Raw genomic sequence first — 17,339 nt, forward strand, 5'->3', positions numbered from 1 at the left:
CAGCACCAGCACCACCACCATCAACACCACCATTACCACCACACGAAATCCTTGCAGGCAACGGTGGACAACTTTCGTGCAGGATAATTATGAAAGCGCCTATCGCGATGTCTTCTAATGGCGGCGACGACAGCCAAACAAAAGCGCTGAAAGACAGCTGTCTCCCGTCCCACAAAAAAGAAAAAAAAAAACGCGGGAATCCAGCAACACAACAGCCAACTTATCCATCCGACCTCGCGTCTTATTACACCGCAAAATAAGGTGTATTAATATTCATTACAATAACTTAATAAACCACATACAAAGTGCCAGAATTAAACTATCTCAAATGAAGATGGCTCCAAAATATGCATTTAAAATGATTTCGAAATGAAATAAGTTATAAATCCAAGTAGAAACCAAGCAATAAATATATTTATATATTATATTTATAGTCCTAGTTCTATGAATTCGAATTTATCTGATTAATAGATATATTTAGCCAGTAGCACCTGGTAATTTTAGTGAAATTGCGCGCTGTGCAGGCGGCCACTTCAGGACTCCCAGTCAGCTCGCCATTAAGTTGGAGCTCCGGCCGTATAACAGCCACGTAAATGTAATTAAACCATACATCAACGTGAAATATGTCGACTCTGCGACTGCGACTGCGACTGTGACTACGACTTCGTCTAGGAGTCGAGGTGCCGTTAACTTGCCGTATGTGTGATCCCGTATGCCCGGGATGGATATGTGGCAGGACCCTCGGGGATGGATTGGCATCGTCGCCTTCTCGCCTTCTCGCCAGCTTTATTCCCCATCTAGCCATCTTGCCATCTTACCATCCTGCCACCTTACCATCTCGCAGGACGACAGACAGCCCATTAGAGCCCGGAAAAGTACGCACAACGAATTGTGGGTCGCTGAAAGCTCCCAAGCTCCATCTTGAACGCAAAAAGGGGGCACTAATTCAATCCCTTCTGGGGCAGACAAACAACGTCGGTGTAAAATAAAGAACCAACTTTGCTATAATTAATCTCGAGCTTATTAAATCATTCCTCAAATGAGAAAATCAGACTGGAAATTCGCGGCAAGTCTGCCAAACTTTTTGGCTACTTGTACAGTTTAAGCCTTCGAATGCAAACAATAAAACTCGGCATAAAATATCAGAGCTAACAACACTGCCGGCATAATTAATCAGGGTCCTCTTAAATATGATGATTAATATTTTTATTTAAATTAATTTTTTTTTATGAATTCAAATCTTTAGTTTAACGGAAGCATTAAAAAATCAACTATATTATTCGCAAGCACCTAGAAACACACAACATGGTAATGATATGGTCCAATAGAATTATTCAAAATAACTCACAAAGATGCGAAAATACGATTTAATGCCTGTTGTCAAAAGCGAAAGGCGAAAATCTCATTTGAATACCGCAATCGCTGGCAGTGCGTGGGATAAGTCCCTTTTTTGCGAACCCCAAACAACCGACAATCGGCAACCAAACAAGCCAACAACCCAAGTTCCAAGGAACCGACAACGAGGGTATCCATAGTTCCGCATCATGGACACAATGGGGAAGCCAAGAGCTTAGTGCGCTGTCGTGTTCGCTGGCAAGAAAAGGTAATATAAATACACGTAAATATAAAGCAGAATTGTAATTATGTGCTTAACGTGAGCGATGCGATGCGATGCTATGCGATGCGATGCGTTGTAATACTACCGCTTGCTGGCAGCCCTTTTCCCCATTTCCCCATTTCCCCTTTTCCCACCCAGTATCCCTATCCCTTCAGAGCGTGGAAACCCCATCTCAAAGCCCCAACCCTCGGAAACCACCAAGCCAAATGGCAGCACCATGCTATCCCAAAACCAGAGAGAACTCCTTGACATAACCCACCCAGGTGCTGCTGAATATCCGAAATATCCTTCGCTATGCATAAAAGTGGTAGGAAGTTGGCAAGCATTTGAATGGCATCAAGACAAGTTGGCTCTAATTTAATTCCAGCGCTGACTTTTGGCCGTCATCGTGTTCATGATGGCCATGATGTTCATGGTGATGATGAGTGTTGAGCTGAGTTGAGTATGAGTATGAGTGTAGTTACGTTGATGACGTTGAGGTTGTACTTAATTCTGTTGGAAAATATTCCGCACTTAAAGCCTTAGATCGCAAATGTATGTAGTCAGTACTTGCAAGTGGTAACAATTTAATAATCTGCTGCTTAAGAGTGCTATATTTCTCTTCAGCTGTTATTATTCATTCGTGAAACAACTTGATATACCAAAATAAGTAATTGTATTCAAAACTGCGATGTAAGCTGCTTAGGTGCGAGGAGCCCAATTAATGGTAATACAATTACAATTATAATTATACTAATCAATTCCAGAACTTAGCTCACCCAAGCGCAAAGTTGTACAATTTTGTGAGAGCCTTGGGGACTTTTAGTTACTTTTTTCAAGTTGGTTGGGGGGTGTGGAAAACCAGGAAAACCAGGAAAACTAGGAGATCTAGGAAAACCAGGCACTGACTGATTTTCTCCTGTTGACACTCTTCGATGGCTTTTTCCCAGCCCCGGCGAATGCGAAAGGAGCACTTCACCAATCACCTGTGGTTGCAGTCTTAACCCCTGTCATCGGCATATTTATTGGCGAAATGGGGGCGGGGTTGGGGGCGTTTGGAAAAAAACGCTGAAATAATGAGCTACTTAAAAGAAATATGTATGTATGCAGCTGACTGGCTGGCAACCAAAGTGCAGCAGGGATGCATCAAGTTGGGGGGCTCCGTGTGCCCAAAGAATTTGCCTAATGCGAATTTGCCTACCACCCAACCAGCACCCCCTACCCCGCCGTTCTTCCTGCCCGAAAGGACTATAAATTTCCGGAAAAATGTTGAAGGTAGGTGTTCTTGAGGGGGGCAAGCGCATGGGGCATGGGCCATGGGGCAGGGGCATGGAGAGCCAGCTAGCTAGCTGGTCGGAAAGAGGACTCGATTGACGGGATTTCTGGCCCGGAGAGTCTAATGATGGCTGGTCTCGTCGGCGCGAGAGGAGCAGAGTGGAGGGCTCACCAACTAAGACAAACTAAAGGAAGACATGAAAATTTTCGATATCCGTGCCTAACGACTACGTGTGTGTGTGTGTGGGTGTGTGTGTGTGCGGCAATGAGATTTTAAGAGCTTCCTTCTTCCTTTCTAAGCAAAAATTTGTTATCGCCATTGGCAGGCTGAACCAGTGAAAAATACTATATTACAAGGTACATATACATCTCTATATATAGTATATATAGCTCTAACGAGCCATCCGCTGCCGATCCCATGGGGTTTTTGCGGGGGAGGAGAGGTGTGGTGGGTTAGGTGGGCTAGGTGGGTGGTGGTAGGTGGTTGGCTGGCGGTAAAAGAACCTGGGGGACTTGGCCCGATTTGCTGCTTGTCTTGCATTTAATGTCACACGCTTCATTATTTCTAATTGGCAAATTTTCAATCAGCAAACGAACAGCCTTGGACCTACGAAAGGGAAGTGGGGGGGTGGTGGTGGAGGTGATATTTTGGGTGGTGGGCTGCCCTATTCCCAGCGCGTAAATTTGGCTGTGCTGTGACTTAACAACTTCAGAATTCAATTATGCGACACAGAGTGAAATCAACATTATTGATAAGCCGCAAGGACAACGGAAAATGGGGGCGAAAAGATGGGCGGGGATAGATAACCAGCGGAAGGGCTTGCGGGAGGGGTGCGGTGGCGGAATGGTGGCGTTACTGGCTGGGTAGCAATAGATAGAGATTGGAGGAAAAGCAAAGTGCGAGCGGGAGACGCAGTTCCAACTAACCGACAAAAGTTTGCCTCCTGGAAAAGCAGGACCTCGGAACGAGGAGGACGAACCACGACGAACAGAACGAAGCAGGCCAACAAAAGAAAACGTAATGCGCAAATTATCGTAATTATAAATTAAGTCGACGTTGGTTTGCTTTCGCAGGGGGTGGTGGTGGGGGTGGTGTTGAAGAAAGGCAAAGGCAAAGGCAACGGCAACGGCACAGTGGAAATGTTGGAAAATGTAATGAAAAATACTTTTTGCACAAAACCCAACCCAACCACCAAAACCCATCCAGCATCTGACCACCCACCGTCGTCGTCGTCGTCTGACTGGCATTCGAAAATAGATTTCCCACTATATATACGTATATAACGACCAGTAATTCTTTGGGCTTCGGGGGAAGTTTGGAACGACCGGAGGTCTTACAAAGTTGCGTCTTCTTCGCTGTGTAAAGTGGAAAACTTTTCTCTCCGCTATCCCCCACTAACCAGTTCCCCTTTAATGCAACAAAAAAACAAAAAACGAAAAAAAAAAAAGGTAGATATACTCTATATATAAAGCAGTTGGGCCGGGAGGAACAAACAACTAAAGCTTTACCCAAAGCTTGTGAAAATTTCACTTATTGTTGTTTCCTCCGGCTGTAAATGAAGCCATTTTGTGGGGGGGATAGTGGGTGGTGGGCGGTGGGTGGTGTAAGTGATGAAATGTGGGCATTGGGGCTACGGAGCTACTATGGAGCTACCGTTATGATGGCTCAGCTAACTCAGCATTATTGGGTCGAGCGCTTCTAATTGTTGGGCCAACTACAACCGACAAGTGGCCAAAAGCAAAAGCAACCCCGAACCTTTCCACGCAAATTCTTTGGCCATAAACCAAACGCGTTAATTGAGCGCCGCAGCCAAAAGTCTCAGACAAAACAGTAGCATTAAATAGATACAAGAATGGCTCGATGAGAAACTTCAAAACAATTGAAACGCCTCAAGTGTTGTAGTCTTTGGGCAGCGGGGAAGGAGGGGGAAGGCACTTGGAAAAATTTACAACTTTTGGAGTGGGGGGAACCCCACCTCCCCCTCACAAATGTGGCGACTATTAAAAATGCTGCTGTCGCTTGCTGTCCAAAACTAGAATTAATTCTGAGCATCGTTAGAAATAAGTGCGTAGCAGAGCACAACGAATTTTGATTGTTCTTTTTTGGGACTTAAAGTGTAATAAATTTTATTTAAAATATATACGAGTACATATATAGCTGATATATATTATTAAAGAAAACTACCCTTTGATGTTCGATTTGAGAAGATTTATGACGGCAATCTTGAGCAAACATTAGCCACTTAAGTACTCGGGTAACCCATATGGCAATTTTCATAGGGTTATCTTCGCAGGCCGATCGCTTCGAATGGGAAATGTGGAGCTGCCGCTGCCGCTGCCGCTGCCGCCAATACAGAGACAAATACAGATACACTTTCCCCAAGACGACATATCCCACCCTGGGGTATCATCAGTGCACAACAGCCCACACCCAACCACCGAGCAGCTGGCTGATGGATGGATGTCCTGGCCGGAGGCATTTCCCTCTGTGCATAAGTAGCAGGGAAATTAACGCCGAAAAAGGACGAGGAATGTTTGGGGGGGAAGGAAACTGTAGTGCGTGCGAAATGGCACAAATACCAAGAGGACGACAAAAAAAAAAAAAAGGACAAAAAAAAACAGGAGGCTAAGACAGCGATTGATGCGTGACATGGTGGGGAGGGGAATTGAAGAGGAGGCGGACGGCGGGTGGCGGGTTGAATTCCATTGAATGGTTATAAATTGAAAATGACTAAATGAAATGAGTAAATATTGACAGACTGACTGAAGTTGGCAGGCAACGGCACAACGCAATCATACCGCCCGCGATTTTGCCATGCAGTTTGACAGGGCTAATTTGTTGATTTGCTTCAATTTGCCCTCCGTTCCTCTATATATCCACTCTGCGCTCATTATTTTCCCCCTATTCGTTTCGATTCGATTCGTTTCGTTTCGATCCGATCGGATCTAATCTCGTTATTTTTGTCATTAGCATTCGAGTTTTGTTCTGGTCGATTCCATTGCAGAGCCGTGTCCATGTCCTTTGGATGCCATGTCTGTTTCGGTCAGCTGGAGGAGCATTGAGCAAAGTTTTTTGTGCTGCTAATGAGCTTAGACTTTTGGCGTGGGAGTGGCCGAAAATGAACGGAAGTAATTATAATGGCTGCTGACATGATTTTTGGCATTCTAATTGAATCGAGAGCGAGAGAGTCCCATCTCCAACTTTCGGGTACTTGCCAAGTGGCAATGGCAAGAAAAATGGTATTTACTTCACTTCAAAAAAAGAAAAAAAAAATATCCAATTTACGAACTTGCAGGGCATTAGGCCAAAATGTCGAAAAGTGGCCAACGCATTTGTTATTATAATGTTCAGAAACCCAAATAGGTATACAATGCAGATAAAAATAGTGCAACAAAGGAATAAAAATTAGCTATCTTTGGAAATTCTGTGTGAGCATATTCAATAAATTTGGTTTTCTTTGTTATGTGTTGTAACCAAGATAATACATTTGTTGCGGTGAATTTCTATCTGGCCAATAAATGCACTCTATTGATGGTAATCAATAGCATAATCCGAAAATATATTCCACTATAAGCCTATGTCTATTTTTATTTATTTTCTCGGAAACAGAGCTCTATTGAATTACGTACATATAAAAGCCCACAAATCAAGAACTAAAAATCGGTTTATAAAAATACATCAAATATATTACACTTTCCAATGCCACCAGTGCGAATGAGTAATTTGGTAACTATGAAAAAGTGTTGCCCTTTAATTGGTAAAATATTTATTGTGAACGCTGCGTATACGTTATATTAGGCAAAAACCAAAAGTGTTGCCTATTTTTCGGACCTTACATTGAAAACCGTCAGATAATTAAGCGAAAAGAATTACAGTTTTTTTCTCCTAATCACCAATACTAACCAACCAAATCACTTTGTTAAAATACATTTTCGCATTTTTTGTAAGGGTAACATCATGCTAAAACTTTGAAAAAAATAGAATTTTTTTTGAAAACACAGTTTGATTGGAAATTTAATTACGAGCTCAACGAGGTATGGCATTCCATATTTGGACCACTATTTCGAATGTTCTCATCAAAGTACTGATAATAATATTCGCAAAAAAACAGAAAAACGATTTTCGACAAAAATTCAATATTTACGATTGGTATTTTCGGTATAACTTGGCTAAAAATGGTCAGAAAGCTAAAGGAAAGAAAAAGATAATTAAGCCAAAGGGGAATTCCATTTTAATTAATAATCTCAAAGGGATACAAAATATATAGTTAGATGAAATTCGAATGCCGCAATGTTAAATACCTCCAACAAATTGGTCTTAAAAGACCTCAAATAAACCAATTCGGCTTATGCAATGATAACAAGTCCCAAAAAAATACACCCATAAATAGACTCCCATATCATTTTGCAGTAATAACAGACAGTATCAACATTTGCTCCCCCATGCAATGCAATGAATACATTTACTAAGAAAATATAGGTTCACCAAACCCAGTCACTGGAGGTTTTTAGGTAAGACATATGCCTCGCGTCTGATCCCCCAGTTTATCCAACGTACAACTAGACCTCCTCTATGGCATTGGCCGTATAATAAATCGAAGTCACGACAAATATAAATAATAAAATGTATTTTATTTTATTTCCATTTCCATTCCCCGCGTTTGCATTTCAACGTGCTTTAGTACATAAATCTCGGGCTTAGTGGCGGTCGGAAGCCCAAGCCCAAGCCCAAAACTCACACCCAAGCCCAAAAGCAAAGCAGAGCAAAGGCAGTCGAGTTGGGGGGCAAATAAAATACGTAGAAAATAAAATAAAAATAAATAAATAAATAAAATAAAATGAAATAAAGGGGCGCCCGACAGAACAGACACGAGTCGTGGGCATCAAATCTATCCTATACCATTCGAAACCCATCCCATTCCATTCCATTCTGCTGTATGAATATTGTTTGTTCATATATATATAATAAAAAATAAAAAAAAAAATGGCCAAAGAAAAAACAAAGAGCAAAGGAAGAAGTAACAATAACAAATCCAATATTAGATGGCTATAACAACAATGAAGCATGGGCGCCCAAAAAGGGGGGCTAAAGGGAAAAGGGGATGGGATGGCTCACTGGTACTGGCAGCTGGTGCCAAGCGAACCAAAGCAAAGTCTGATGTACACGTTTATGGCTATTTGCGATTTTGCCGAGCAGCAGCTCAATAAAAGCGACGACTCGACTAGAAAGAGCCAAAACCAAAACCAAAAACAATGACAGACGATATACCCTGCACTGAGAAAATTGCATTCAAAAACATACTATGCGAGAAACAAATGAATTATCTAATCGCGCTATTTCCTATCCACTATGTTTAACCGATTTTTTAGAAATTTTTTTGAAATATTACAAGCTGTTACCAAGATTTATGCAAATGAATTAAAAACATTTCAAGCTATTTTGAATAAAATTTTTACCTGAATTCAACTGTAGTAAGTTCTCCAAAGGCTGTGATGGTTGAATCTGAAAATAAGAGAAAAATAAATATTATTTCATTGGGTTAAAATTTACACCATTAGATTGCACCGTATATGATTTTAAAATGTATAATACCAGCACCTGTTTCGCGCAGTGTGGTACAATAGAAAGCAAGACGAGAACAAGTTGCGAGGGAGTGTTAACCATGGACAATAGCTCCCCTCCGTCGAGTGGATCTTATTCCGAGGTGATTTTAAAGGCATTAGGCGAAAGTGGCGGACAAAAGTCGTGTGGAATGGGGTGATTGCTCGGTCTGAAGTGGATAATCGTGAAATGATGCTACAATTACCTTTTCTCCCTTCCGAAAAACTGAGAACGAACCATGAGCCATAATCAAGAGCAATAAAACATAATAGGAACCTTTTCCCCGACCACTAATTTATTCAAAAGGGTCTTTGGAAAACTACTGCTCCTTCTTAACGAGCAGGGTTGCCACGCACACCAAGTGTTGCCATGTGTATCCGAAAATGCTCTGCACTAACACCCAAAATCTAATTTATATCACGTTAATGAGCTTTTATGTCAAAATTTTGCGGGATGGCGGGGTTGGGCAAAAGTTTTCCCAAAGGTCGATCCAATAAGTGAGGTACCCAAAAGCGGAGGCAAATAATAATAATAAAAAAAACAAAAGGGCCTAGAAATGCGAAATGTTCGAAAAACTGTCCATTGTAAAAAGTTCGCCCATGGCTTATCAAACCAAATTTGTGGCAATAAAACGAAATGGGTGGGGGATTGGAGAACATGGAGCGCCAGAATTTCGGGAAGAGATATTTCTGCAGAAAAGCGAAGCAGTAGAATGCCCCATGACTAAGCCAATAACCGAAAGGTTATTTAATATTTGGCAGTGGCGTGGCCTTAAAAAATAAAAATAAGAAAAACACCCTTTCTTGGCTTCACTGCCCCACATTTTCCACCGATTTTCCACCGCCCAAATTCCCCGCCATATTCGAGCCAAGTTCGCACTTTTTCTTCCACTCAGTTTTCCGCTTTTGCCGCCAGAAAAAAATAAAAAAGCAAAACACACACACACAACATCAAAGCCGGTGAAAGGCGCCGCCAAGGACGAGGGCGTGGCCAGACTTTCGCCCATTTCTCCCAACTTTTCCCTCTCTTATTTGTAGTTCATTTTGTTTCTCTTCTTTTGAGTTGAGTTGGGTACTCCAGCTATCGACGCCCTGCGGGCAAATATTAAACAAATCTTAGCGAAACGAAACGAAACGCATTGCAAAGTTGTCAACTCGCTCTGATAACACGCCCCAACCTCCTATTCCCCCTTCCAAAAAAAAAAGAAAAGAAATCCCCATCTCATCCGTAGTCCTGTATCAGCATCACCACCCCCTGGAAAATCCCATCCTCCGGCAGCCCACGGATTTTGTGTTTCGCTGCCTTTTGTTTGGCAACGGGAAAAACGAGAAAAAGGCAAAACATTCGCAAATTTAAATGCAAATTACCAGACAAAACTGATGAGCTGAGCTGGCGCAGCGGGGGGAGTGCAAAAGTGTGTACAAAAGTATTGACAGTATAGAAAATAATGGCCTAAATAAAGCCCAAAACAGGTGCCTCTCACAATAAGCAGCAATAAGCTTGAAATGAGGGAGGGGATGCGGTGAAGTCTGGCAGAAAACGGCAGCATATGTCACGAAAAACTAAATCAGAAATTGTTACGACACTTTAGTGGAAAATGTGACTCCAATGGCAGTTAAATAAGCACATATACGAGTACCAGTATACTGAATATAAAAGTATATGAATTTCATATGAGAAAACATAGTATTTTAGATTAAAGTATAAATATATAATATATAGAATGAAAAATGGTGAAGTAACTTTTACGATGGGCACTTTTTCTTTTAATAAATAACAGTGAAGAATTTTGCAACCTATTTTTCATAGTTATATTGCTTTTATTGCTATCTATATTGTGATTTTGAGCAGCTGGAGTTCAACCAGCAGTTGATATGCCTTACTTTTTATTGGCAGAGACAAATCTCGGCTCATTTCGAGCATTTCAGTGTGTTTAGAATAGCGATACATGATTACTCCCAGCTCGGTAGTTCTGCCACGCCCACCACCGCCCATTTAAACCCACACACTCACACACACACACGCACACGAGCGAAGGGAGTAGGCACATCAACAGGGGAAAAGACTTGCTGGCTCGGCACGCACATACGCAATATTTTGATGCGATTTTGTGGTTCGCCAAATGATTTCGCTGATGTTCATTCCACAGACCCCATTTGGACGCGCGGAAAGATGGGGGTTGTGGGCGACCCCCTCAAAAGGGTGGGGCCTTGGGGAAATGGAGTGGGGCTTGGTGGCCAGAGCAGAGCGACCTGCAAAGGGAAGAACAGACTCGCGCTGGGATTTGCAGTTATGTGACAACATGACAAAGTTCTCCGGCAACCAAGAGATTTGTACCGTTGTACCACTCACATTTCCAGCAGTTTTTCGCTCAGTGTTTACCCGCCATTAACCTCTGCCACCCCTCCTACCACGCACTCATGTTGGTCAGATCCCATCGAGGTTTTTCCTGGCATTCGTTTGTTGCTCCGCCGTGAAAATCTGCGGTTCGCAGCCAACTGAAAAGGGTCCCAGAGTCCAATGGTGAATGCAAATTCAGCACACCTCCAACCTCTCCGTTTGGTGACACAAATGTTGGGCTTTCATCTTCATGAATCCAAAACTGTTGGCCATTCTACTGGCATTAGTCATTGAACAAAAAATGCACCTAATGGAAAGCAAGAGAAAGGCATTCAAAAAAGCTAAACATTTTCCAATGAAAATGCCGAATTGTCCAACTGAAAATGATAAGAAAAAAAGCACATAGCACATAGGAGTAATTCTACCTTTAATATTGAAAATAAATATATATTGCATATGGCGCATTAAAAGAGTTATGAAAAAGAATCTGCGTAAATATAGCTTTAAAATACGCACAAGCTTTATTCCATTTTATAAGTTATAAATAATAAAAGTAATTTCAGTATGGCAAAGATGGAAAGTATTAATAAATAATTGTTTATTTTTCATTGCTTAAATAAATACTCCTCGCTATTTAACCTTCTCATTTTTGTGAAAAAGAAAAAAAAACCCAAGTGGGCGGTGGCCTAATCATTCAAAGCAACGACTTCCAAATGAGCTATTCCAGCATTTTGAATGGCCAGGACATCAAGTGTAACTCCTTTATTTGTTTAGTACTCATAAATACGGGTTTCATTCGTTTTCATTCGAGGGTTCTGCGCTCTGCGTTCTGCATGCCAGCCACTCGCTGAATAAACAGAACATTCATGCGGTCCGCAGTCAAAGACAATTTCTGGGTGCCATAGTGGCCCATAACTCAGGCAACTGAATCAGCACTTGACTCTGGTACTCTGCTACTCCGGACTTTGGGACTCTGACTTTGTCCTGTCCCTACTCAAAATTCACCAAAATTTATGCACTCCTTCGCTCTTATTATACATGTATACATATATCTATATATATAGTATATAGTCGCTATGTGTGTATCTGAACATTATTACATTTGAGCCAGACTGCTCTGCGCATTTTGACCATATCGCTGGGGTCTGGGGCTCCCAAATTCCCAACTAACCAAGCGACAAACTTCATGACAGAACCTTTTTGCCCCTCAGTCCTTTCTCACACAGCTATTTACTTATGTGGGCAGCGTTGGCGGGGTAAATTTGCTAAAAATCGTGCGAGACACTGTGTTAAAATAAAAACCAAACGAAACGTACAGAAACGAAAGGAAAGGAAACGAAATTTATTATTTATTTATTTCGTTATCACTTTGTATGCGACACAAAGCCGCACAGTTGCCCAACTCTCATTCTCATTCCCATTCCCATTCCCATTCCCATTCGGAATGAACCAGACTTGGCCACAATGGGACTGGGCCACAAAAGTGACAGGGAGCAAAGCTAAGGCAAACCAATTGCTAGCCACCGAGGAAATAAAAGTAATAGTTCGCTATATGCTGGTTTTTAGGTGCTCCAAAAGGGGCTCCCCCCGAACGAGGGACTAGCTTTGCCATACTGGGCACGCGTTTGCGATTAGAAAAAGGATACACGTAATTTTTTGTCCTACGTCCTTTTTTACGAGTTCTCGATCCGGTCGTAATAAAAGTGCGAACGTCGGTGGCAAGGTGACAAGTTAGCGGTTATTATTATGCCAAACGCCCATCGACGACACGCCCATCGCCGCCCCTCTGCAAACCCAACAGAAAAAAAAAAAAAGAAAAGGGAAACGCAGAAAACTTTTAACCGACGACAAGCGCATTTACAATGGATTTGTTTTTGAATTGGAATTGGTTTTGCTTTTGGGTATTTTCGGTATTCCATATTGGATATTCCGTTTTGGATTATTCTCAGCATGTCGGCGTCGAGTGCACTGAGAAAACTGTTTGAAAACAATGATATGATTACAAATTAGTGTTCTTTTTGTAAGCATCACTTCAAACGAAGGCACTACGTTGGAAAAACAAACTTAATTCGATTCAAATTTCCCAACATCACTCCACTTTTTCTAAGCGTACTCTCATGCGTTATTTGCTTTGCCACAGGGTCGCATTGATGGCGATTTTAATGGCTTTGTCTGTGGCACTGTGGCACTTCGACGGGGTTCCTTTTTCGCCGGGGTCACCGGTTTTCGGTTTTCGGTTATCGGTTCTCGGTGTGTGGGTCGGGTCAAATGCTACGTTGAGAGCAATGCTAAGAAGTCTCGCTAGGCAGACAATGGCGCATACAAAAAGAAAAAAAAAACTGGGGATAAATCAATGTTTGGTTATTACCGATAACGATTATTTGGGTCACAACCGGGGCAATTACTTGACAAAAAGTATACTAAGCGATTGATGCGGTTGGCTGGCTTGCCCAAAAAAAAAGACCATTGATGAACTAAAGAGGCAGGCATTAAAGGAGTCCTTTTATTGTGGCAAGTCTTTAGATAGTATTTTCGTGTTACATTGACACTGCAATTTCAAAGTACGCTTTGGGAATTGATGTTGAACGTATCCAATTAAAATTGTTATGCACTATTTGCAAACTCAGCTGCAAAACAAGTAAACTATGCTAGATAAATTGCTAAAGGATGTTCCCTTTATCTTTCGATAAATATGCATACTGCAAAGTTTGTAATCAAGTGCAAATACTTTAACAATCACATTGTTAGTCACGCACCCGCCCCGCTAAGAGTTTTTCCATTTACCAGCTAACGCCCCTGACTTAACCCCCTTTTGCCGCGCCCCTTTTTGCCGCGCCCCCCTGCTGTTCGCCGCGATCCCCACTGCGAACTTGAAGCTTTAGCGTTGTGTCCAAAACTATTTGAGCGTCAAAAGTTTGCCTCAAATTACCGTCGCGCTACATAATTCAGGCAAACTTTGCCCGCCTCTCCACTGAAGCTAGAATGCAGCTGCAGATGCTAAAGCCAAAAGCTGAACCTACAGCCAGATGAGCACTCAGAAAAATTAGAACGGATCCCTTAATTAAGACGTAATGCCATTATTACCTCCTTAATTGCATCCGAATAGTTCAACTGGGAGTTCATTCGTAGTACTTACATTAATTATTTGTAGATTGTCAAGCTACGTTGACTAAAATTAGTTTATACACGCAAGTCGCTTCTTATCGCTAACGAAATATTTCCATTATTTAATGAGTTACTTTCAAGGTATCTGAGTATCTTCCATTTCGGTAATACTATATACAGCTCTACTAATTGAGCTCTAATAATTGCAAGTCTTATTCTGCACTTTTAATCACATGATTTTCGCATTCACAACCGCAAGTGCCGAAATAGCTCAGTTGGGAGAGCGTTAGACTGAAGATCTAAAGGTCCCCGGTTCAATCCCGGGTTTCGGCAGTCAATTTTTTGGCAAATATATTTTATATACCAAAATTGATAAGTGTTTATGAAAATATATGCCTTTTTCAGGAAATAATATTTCAAAAAGCGTCGGTAGATGTTATGTCCACCTACTTGTAATTATATTTATTAGGGTCTTGCGCCTTTTTTGTTCAGTGCCAGCACATATTTTTTGCATACATTTTGTGGAGTCGCATTCGCTGGCTGATTAGCGCGACAGCCGGCAGTTGAGTTGGTTCAGTTTGCACAGTTTGCTCAGTTTGTCAGCCGGTTTGGCGGCAGGGCGGCAACTTTGAGCTAAACGTGCCCACGCGGGGCCAAATGAAAAGTTTTCAATAAGCTAAACACTTCAAGCTGCCAGACAGAAGAGACAGAAGTATTTCCAGGCAGACAGACAAAAAGACAGAAAGACACTTCGACTTTAGACGCTAATGAATTCGAGCGTAGCGCATAAAAATGCAGCACAGTTTTTTGGCCAAAAAGTAGAGACAGGCAAGCAGAAAGACAGTCAGACAGACAGAGAGCGAGCTGCAACTGGAAACTATGCGTTTAATTGATTTTGAGTGTGCCTTAAGCAAATAGAACGAGTCCTTTTAAGATGTTAAAACGGTTCAAGGCAATGCAAACACACACACACACACACATTCGCGCACTCAAACGAATGAGATCGTTGAGCGTCTTATGAAAATGTTTGCCTGACATTTGAGCTCCGGCAAACTATTTCGTGCTCCCGCCAACCCAAATTGTTATGTGAGCTTAACTTAATTAGAAAAGGCTATAAAAACCCAAGTGGCATGTCCTGGGACACTGGAACAAGAGCTATTTAGATTTTATTACTTCTTTTATTCCATAAGCTAATGATTGAGTGGGGAGTAGCACAGGATATGCGCACGAAACAGGGGACAACTAAAACCACAAGAACAACAAATTTAACAATATTAATGAATAAAAATGTAGCTTAGTACTACTTAAATAGGTGCAATATTTAAGTAAAATATTCGATTCAATGGGCAATGAGCTTCTCAAGAAGCTGTGCACATTGTCTTAGTTCAATCCATTTCATCGGCGTCACGCAATTGCATCTCATTGGTTGCTATGCAAATAGCCATGCATTTAAATTAATCATACGCACTGTGTGCACGTCTGTGTTTGTGCAAAATAGGTACCGGTTAACGGCAGCCATGATTGTGTGCGTTAAGTTAAGGTTGTGCATGTGCAATTTGCAAGATTGCTTTGCCTGCGAAAACGGATGATCTGCATTCAATATCCCGAGGAGCCATCAAATGGCAACGCTCAAGTGCCCAAACACTGAGAGAAAATCTGAGATCTATTTAGAGTAAGTTATAGACTACAAATTGTACTGATGCATTGCTTGATTTTATATATAGGAAACATACGCAACTACATAAATAAAATATATCATAATTAAAGGACTATTTCGGAATTGCTTAAACTAAAGTGGAAAGTGACTTTTAATCTATTCTGCCAAAGCCATTATTCATTTTGTCGTGTGCATTGTGTTTGTGAAAAGTTGGGAAAAATAAGGTTAAGAAATCGCTTGATTCTCACACACACACTCACACATATGCAACTGGCGCCCTTACCTTAATTTATGTGCACACTTTCAGTTTGAGCAGCACTGAAAATGTGTAAATGTGTCCCCCTTTCGAAATGTGTGTGTGTGTTTGTGTTTGTGTTTGTGCCTGTGTTTGTGTATATAAATCAGCCCGGGAAGAGGAAGTGCTTAGCTTAGCTTAGCTAAGCAAACTAGTTCCAGTCCGGCACACAACACCAACAGTCGGAATCAAACTGAAACAACCAAGTTTTCTAGCCCGCAGCCAGCAATATTGGTTGAAGCAAAATAGTGACCCACACTGCGAGAAAATAACCGAGCTCACTGAATGTGTTATACATGATTTTTATATATTCATCCAAGAGCAGGGCGAAGTACTAAATATTTTAAATTGCACTCTAATTTGCCATTAATCAACAAGTAGTTATATAATCGTAAGTGTGCGCATTATCACATTTCGTTAGCCGTTTATAATGGCCAGCATTTGTGTCATTTCTTCTATAAATTCACGTTTAATTCGCATTCATAATAGGTGGTGAATGAGTATGAGAACGGGTATTCATGGCAAGCCAGCGACCATTTGGCATTTCGATAAATGACCCACCTATTTATGGGGATAATTAAAACGAGGATTCATTCGTCGAGGCATTTAATTCTGGGTTTCGTTTTCATTTCTCTCCTTTGTTTTTGCGCCATTTTTGTGCAGTGTTTTTGGGGTGCATGGGGTTAAGCGGGAAGATAATCCAGAGACAAGACCCAGATCAGGCTATCTGCCATCCACTTAGGAACCTATCCCCCCCTCCCTCACCCATTTGGCACTTCTTGGCCCGCTTTTCTTCGCTTTTAGCTGGTTTTCTTTGGAGGGGAAGGGGAAAGGGGAAAGCGGAAAGCGGAAAGAGTCGCCGTAACAAGCAGCTGGGCCTGACAACTGTTTGTTGCCCGATATTATTTCCAGCAGTTTTAGTCGCTTGTCGTGTGCAGGGCTATTACCATTAGTTGTTGCTGTTCTTGCTGCCACTTGACACTAAACGAAAATGAAACTGAAAATTGTTTGGACGAGCCGCAGGCGGCGACAGCCGTAAAACACAAGTAAACACGAAACACGAAAGGGAAAGACGATTGGGCTAAGGCTAAGCCGAAACCTGAATGTCCTTTAAGGACGAGGAGACTCATGAGGATTTGGCATTGGTCGTGGGCCAAAATAATAATAATGTACCCGTGCTCCGAAAAACAACTCAAACTTTGCGACACACATCTGGGGCTTATAATTTGGATTATGTTCTCTGGGGTTTTCGAAAACAAAAGTGCACACAAAAGCCAATTGATGAAGGTAAACAACAAAGAAGTTTTCCTGCATTTTTTTAATGGTCTCTATATATATACATACACTTATGTATGATCCGTACAAACAAAATAAAAAAAAGGATTTTTACTGCAAGGTAAATGTGGCGTAACCGTTAAAAGTTCACCCTTCTGTTGCTTAGTTTTTATAGGAGACTTTCGGAAAAAAA

General features: G+C 41.6%; 1 protein-coding gene and 1 non-coding gene across 2 annotated transcripts in view; one reads left to right on the plus strand and one right to left on the minus strand.

Annotated features, from left to right (window-relative positions):
* Window positions 1-17,339, minus strand: part of LOC120457405 — a 56,347-nt gene that overhangs the window by 34,761 nt on the left and 4,247 nt on the right. The window contains exon 2 of the mRNA XM_039645001.1: window positions 8,330-8,375. The gene's annotated coding sequence lies outside the window, so the exon portion shown is untranslated. The remainder of the gene's footprint in view (window positions 1-8,329; window positions 8,376-17,339) is intronic.
* Trnaf-gaa lies at window positions 14,180-14,252 on the plus strand. Its single transcript has one exon. It is a non-coding gene; the product is annotated as a tRNA-Phe (tRNA).

This window comes from Drosophila santomea, chromosome X (assembly GCF_016746245.2).
Source record: "Drosophila santomea strain STO CAGO 1482 chromosome X, Prin_Dsan_1.1, whole genome shotgun sequence".
Classification (NCBI taxonomy): Eukaryota; Metazoa; Arthropoda; class Insecta; order Diptera; family Drosophilidae; genus Drosophila; species Drosophila santomea.